Genomic DNA, 5,850 nt, shown 5'->3' with positions numbered 1-5,850 from the left:
GTTTATATGTTTTGATGTACCGAAGGTTCTTCGGAGTCCCGGATGTGATCACGGACATGACAAGGACTCTCGAAATGGTCGAGACATAAAGATTGATATATTGAAAGCCTATGTTTGGATATCGAAAGTGTTCCGGGTGAAATCGGGATTTTACAGGAGTACCGGGAGGTTACCGGAACCACTACACCATGACAAAACTTAGGGGTCACCTTATCTGCCGGGAAAACTAGCCAATGAAGGCAAATAAACTGCCGGGAATGCATTTTGCCGGCATTTACAAACTGCCCTTGAAAGTCCTGTCGGGAAAGACCATTCCCGTCAGTTACAAGAAACCCCGGCAGTTCCCCTGACCTACATGCCTGAAGCTTTGCCGGCAGTTAGTACTATTCCCGGCACATAGATTTTTGCCGGCAGACTGACATTACAGGGCAGATGGAAGAATTCCCGGCAGTCGATGTGCCCTTAATTAAGTACACCGCCAACACACAAAAAATCCAGTTCAAGTATGTATACATGTAACATCACACATGTAGAGCTAAAGTTGCATCATAATATATCTCAACAATACATCATGTCTTCATACATACATCGATATACATTTGTAGGTTCACAAGTCCAGTACCACATCACAACATACATAGGTATACACTAGCAGGTTGTGCACCGCGGCACGCCGCGCTCTGCTGATATATTTGTTAGTTGCCTTCCGAAAATTTGTGCAAACATTTGTGTGCTTTGTCTTTTCAATTTTTTATAGCACACAAGGGAAGAGAAAGAGAGACTTACTATGGAGTATTGTTTTATTTAGGATGATTGTCTTACATAACTTAAGACCTAGGTACTACGGCTACACTGGTCAGTAGATAGATTTACTTTCTGCTTGGTTTGTGATGAAGTGGAAAAGACAGAATCTAGTTTTCCTTTGCGTGTCCCAGGTGGTTTGTTGCTAGTGTAGATGATCTGCGTGTTGTTGCTGGAGAAGCGCCATTGACAATGGAGTGGCACCGATCGGAGAACTGTAGCAGATCTTCTCGAAAATACTTGCAGGGCAAGAGCTTGAACTTGAACCGGAGAACTGGATGCAAATCTTTCTCCAGGATACTTACAGGGCAAGAGCTTGTATTGCGCATCATCATAGTGAGCACGGCGTGGTTGTACTCGTTGATGACACTGTGGAGCAACTCATCCTTTATAGTGATCTGACATCGAAGAAAGATTTTTCCACCAAAAAATAAATTTCCTTCATACCTGCAGCAAAATACTTATCAACACAAGGGGCTGGCATCATATAAGAAAAGCAAATATGATAAGATCATGAGATTACCTCAGTCAGGAAAAATGCAGAGATCTTTATTCTCTTCATGCTTCTTTGCAACTTCCTTCCTCTGTTGCCTGATTAAAGTAAGGTGATCTGCGGTTACAAAAATGATAGGTAAATTTCATGATTGTCTGCCAGTTAATCAAGCAATGATGGTCCGATACTAAACAAAGATACAAAATGCCTACCATGGTGGTCATTCGATGAAATATATCATAACCTCATAAATAATCACAGTACAATAAAAATAAAAATGATTTGTTAGATAGAATGATGAAATAGAGGAAAATGTGTCATTCGAAGAATGGAATGGTTGTCCCATCGCACGATGCTGCCTCTCTTGCCGACAGAATGCAGAACCTCTCCCCCATCGGCTCTCAGTTTGGTTTCTTGAAATTGTCTCGGTGTGTACCTTTTCTTGGGGTTTGTATTGATCAGAGACACCACTGAGAAAAAACCAGTTCAGACTACTCAATGAATCATCACCATTGAAATTCAATCATGATGCTCAGCTGCCTCTACTTCCAGGGAATTATCAATCAACTGCAGTTCACACCACTGAAAAAGCCCCGCAAGTACAACGGAAGGCAATTATTATTTTCTTTTAGTTAAGCCTCTTCCAGGAAATCGCCCTTCATCTGTCTCCAGTCACTTTATTCCTATTGATGCAATTCATGACACCAGAACCCGGTAATTTCCAAATTACTACATGTTGGGTATACTGACTAATGTGGATAGATACAAAGATGATACAATGGCAGGATCATTCAACGATCTATGCTCCTTCGAGGTCCAAGGGTCCCTTGTTCTTTCTTAAAATTTTGCTCCATCAGTCCTTGGTGAGATGATGGCCTGCTGAGAACCTCTCAGCGGTCGATGGGTATGACCATCCTCCTTTTTTTGCGGGTGACCATCCTCTTTCAATATTACTCTTGCCGGACCAGATTTTTCCTTACAGACAGAAGACTCACAAAGTAGCAGCCCCAGAAGATATTGAGGATGTAATTCATTATAACCGATCTGTTAACTACATTTTTTCGGATTTATTAATGAGATACATGATTAATATAATAGTCGAGATCAACACAATAGTGTTGAAAGAAATCCCTATCTTTGTTTCTTGGATGCCATCAAGACCAGTGGCAGTGGCAGGATTGCCCAGAAACTGGAATTAAGGAGGGCCGGTCAATGCGGAAAATCAAAAGAATATACTGTTCATACACATAATACAAAAAAAAAAAGCATTGTCATTGCGCGCAGGGGGAGGGGGGTGGGGGGGGGGGGGGGGGGGCTGTCTCAGTGCTGGCCACCCCCTTCCTCTGCCACTGATCAAGACAGCCTCCAAATGGACACAAGTCAAGCAAGCCACTCTCCTCCAACAGGTGGTCGACTGCTAAAATCCGTGGTCCTATGCTCAAATCATGGTACAATAACGCCCCGAAGCAAGATGACCTAATGAAAACGTCCTGCATCGTTTGATGTACTTGATATCTATTATTCCGATACCTCTTATTCCTATATGGAGCATGGATTAATGAAAATATTGAACTTTAGTTATCAGACCCCCTCCCTATCCCATCCATCGATGAGTATGAAAAATGGTAGGGGAAAGCAATGCCTCCACCTCTTATATCATGGGCTTATGTGGGTAAATGGTAACATGCGCGTTTTAATTTGTAGTAAGAATTGCATACGATAAATTAAGACCAGGAAAGAAAGTTCAAGTACAACCAGGAAACAAGAAGCCCTGAGAAAAAACAATATGAAAACAACCAATAAAGCATCCTAAATTCATAATAAGACAAGGTTGACCACTAGCTAGCACCAAGAGGTAGTGTGTTTTCAAACTGGAACCCCGAGAAAAAAAAAAATCAACTAACGCTCTCAAGGGTCCATTGCCTTGAATGTACTTTGATCTGCTGAATGTGTACGAAAAGGTTGTCACACACCCTTCTTTTCCTTTCCCACCAAATGGACCGACCACCAAAATCACAGTCGTCTTCAAAGCTTCCTCGCCACTGAATCCTAATCCTTGCAACAATGTCAAACATTATTGCAGGATTGAATTTGTTTTCAGAATTAATTACAAGCTGGAGCTTGGCCAAAGAAAGACTGAGCAACATATGTTGTCGACAGCCACTCATTCTCTACCATTAATAAGTGATAAATATCCTCATGAGACGAAGATGAAAAAGCACAACTTTCATTTTGCGGCGGACTTTGTTTAGTGAGCCAGTCAGCTATCCTGATTCTAACGCGAATAACGAGCCACAGAAAGAGTTTGCATCTGAGATGCGCCCATGGTTTACGAATCAGTTGTGAGATGCTGCTTACCCGAGAGGTTAGGAAATAAGCCTTGAATGCAAATTTAGAAGAGAACAGGAGCCACTTGATGTGAGGAATGCACTCACACAGTGCACAACTGGGCCTGGCCCGTGTTTTATTTGGCTTTTGTTTCCTTTTACTTTGTCATTTATCTTTGCTCTTGTATTTTCGTTCATTACTTTTTATTTTCTGATTTCTTTTTTTATTTTTATTATTGCAATATTTTTGTTTCAATTTCACTTTTTTTGTATACTTGAATTTTTTTCCGGACAGTATAGAAACATCTATTCACATGTGCATGATAATATATAAAAACGGAAAATTTTAATACATAAAAATAATTTGTATAAATGAGCATTTTAAAAGTATTCTGTGAATAATTTATGAATACACGATGAAAATTTCTCAAATACCTTATAAGTACCTTTTAAGTATGTTGTGAATATTATACATATAAATATGTACTTATTTCATTTTCCCTAAAAATTTGCAATGTTAAAAATGATTAGCTATATTTTTTTTATAAATTGTTTGAAACAAAAATAAATAAATAAAAACTCAGCTCAAAATAAGACATAGGACTGGCCTAGGCATGCCCCACATAGGCAATTGCTCGACTATCCATCATTTATGAATTCTAAACCAACACGATCTAAAGAAACATCCAAGTCAATGAACTTTTGATAAACAATGCATCGATAACTTTCAACTGGGGTGTATGATTTCGCTTTGTGTCATTACCATTGATGCTATCATAATTAGATAAAATGTCCAAAATTACCATACTTCTTCCATGTAGACAAGAAAAGACGAGAACTTTCCCCTCCCCTCCCTCACGCGGTTCGTTCTCTCAAGCGGCGGGGAGGTGACCTTAGCCGCCGTCGGACCTCCTCCCTCGCCGCCGCCAGGGGCTAGGCCGGGACAGCTGCGGCAGGCACCTCCCGCTCCTTCTCAGTTCATAATATAGAGAAAATCCACAAATCAGTGGCTTAAGGGTATCCCTAGCAGACCCCCTATACTAAAAGTGTCAAAACTACTCTCTATCTCACTTTTTTCTAGGTAATTCATTGTTTCACAGCTAGCATATTCCCTATAACCTACTTCCCTATAACTGTCATTTGGTTCTCTCATTTCATTGAACAGTTAGCCCGCGAGTATGAAGCAATTCGCACAACTTTAGTTCACTTGTTTGTGACGGCGTTGTCGAAATCATATTTGGACAGGAAGTAGACATGTCCCTCGCCCTTGGTCTCGTGGAAATCGAGGTCGCCGTCACGGTCAAAGTCGTCGGCTTCGGTTGTTGGGACTTGCATGACATGAGCACATGCACCACGCATAACAGGAGCACACACACGAACATAACACGAACGAATTATCAACAGGTTGAGGGAGGCAGTGGAGTGGCACCTGGGCGAGGCTGGCGCGCTCGACCTCCACCTCAGCGGATGGACGTGTAGTTCGGCTGGACCTGACGCCCAACAGCCAGAGCACGAGGTGTAGTTGGCGAGCACGTCGGCGGTCTGGAACGAGCGTGGCAGCATAGGAAGGATACTGTTCTACTCTCAGCCGCTTCTGACGACTTACCCGCTCAGGAGCAGTACGACCACCGACGCCATGAAAAGAGGACACAACTAGTCATGCTTCTTTGGAGTTTCGACAATGTTCTAAGCTCCTGTGGTTTCTTGTTGTTTTTATTGGCCAGAGAAATGTACGTGACGCTCATTATGCCAAATAAACACCCGCTGCACCAAAAGAAGGTTTAATCCTGAAAGACTGCCCCCCCCCCCCCCCCCCCCCCCCCCTAGCAGAGACAAAACATTGTAGTACTCAGGAAGAGGCAAGCAAGTCGCTGTACTCAAGGGGTGTTCGTTTTCCAATCTGTGTGACTTCGTGCCAATTTGGTTACTATACGTGAAATCGCACAAAATTGTCACAGACAATCATGGTTCTGTACAATATGTCCAGAGGGAGACGTCCAGCAGCAGCACATGCTACGTAGTGAGCATGTGTTACTGATGCCAATTATTCCGATACCTCCAATTCCTATGAACAAGGCTCTAAACTTTAGGTATCATTTCCTTTAATTTCTCTTCTTTCTTCTGTATTTTTACTAGGTACAGTCTCCACAGATGGGTACGAAAAATGACAGGGGAAAGCAAGGCCTCCACCTCTTATATCTGGGCTTCTATGATTAACGATGCATGCTA

General features: G+C 42.1%; 1 long non-coding RNA gene across 1 annotated transcript; it reads right to left on the bottom strand.

Moving 5' to 3' along the window:
- Positions 1–504: 504 nt before the first annotated feature.
- Positions 505–1,608, bottom strand: LOC109759776 (uncharacterized). The gene is made up of 2 exons (XR_002232188.3): positions 1,325–1,608; positions 505–1,248 (listed from the first exon to the last, which is right to left on the bottom strand). It is a non-coding gene; the product is annotated as an uncharacterized lncRNA (long non-coding RNA).
- Positions 1,609–5,850: the final 4,242 nt, after the last annotated feature.

Source organism: Aegilops tauschii, chromosome 1 (genome assembly GCF_002575655.3).
Source record: "Aegilops tauschii subsp. strangulata cultivar AL8/78 chromosome 1, Aet v6.0, whole genome shotgun sequence".
Lineage (NCBI taxonomy): Eukaryota > Viridiplantae > Streptophyta > Magnoliopsida > Poales > Poaceae > Aegilops > Aegilops tauschii.
This window is presented reverse-complemented; position numbering and strand designations above follow the sequence as displayed.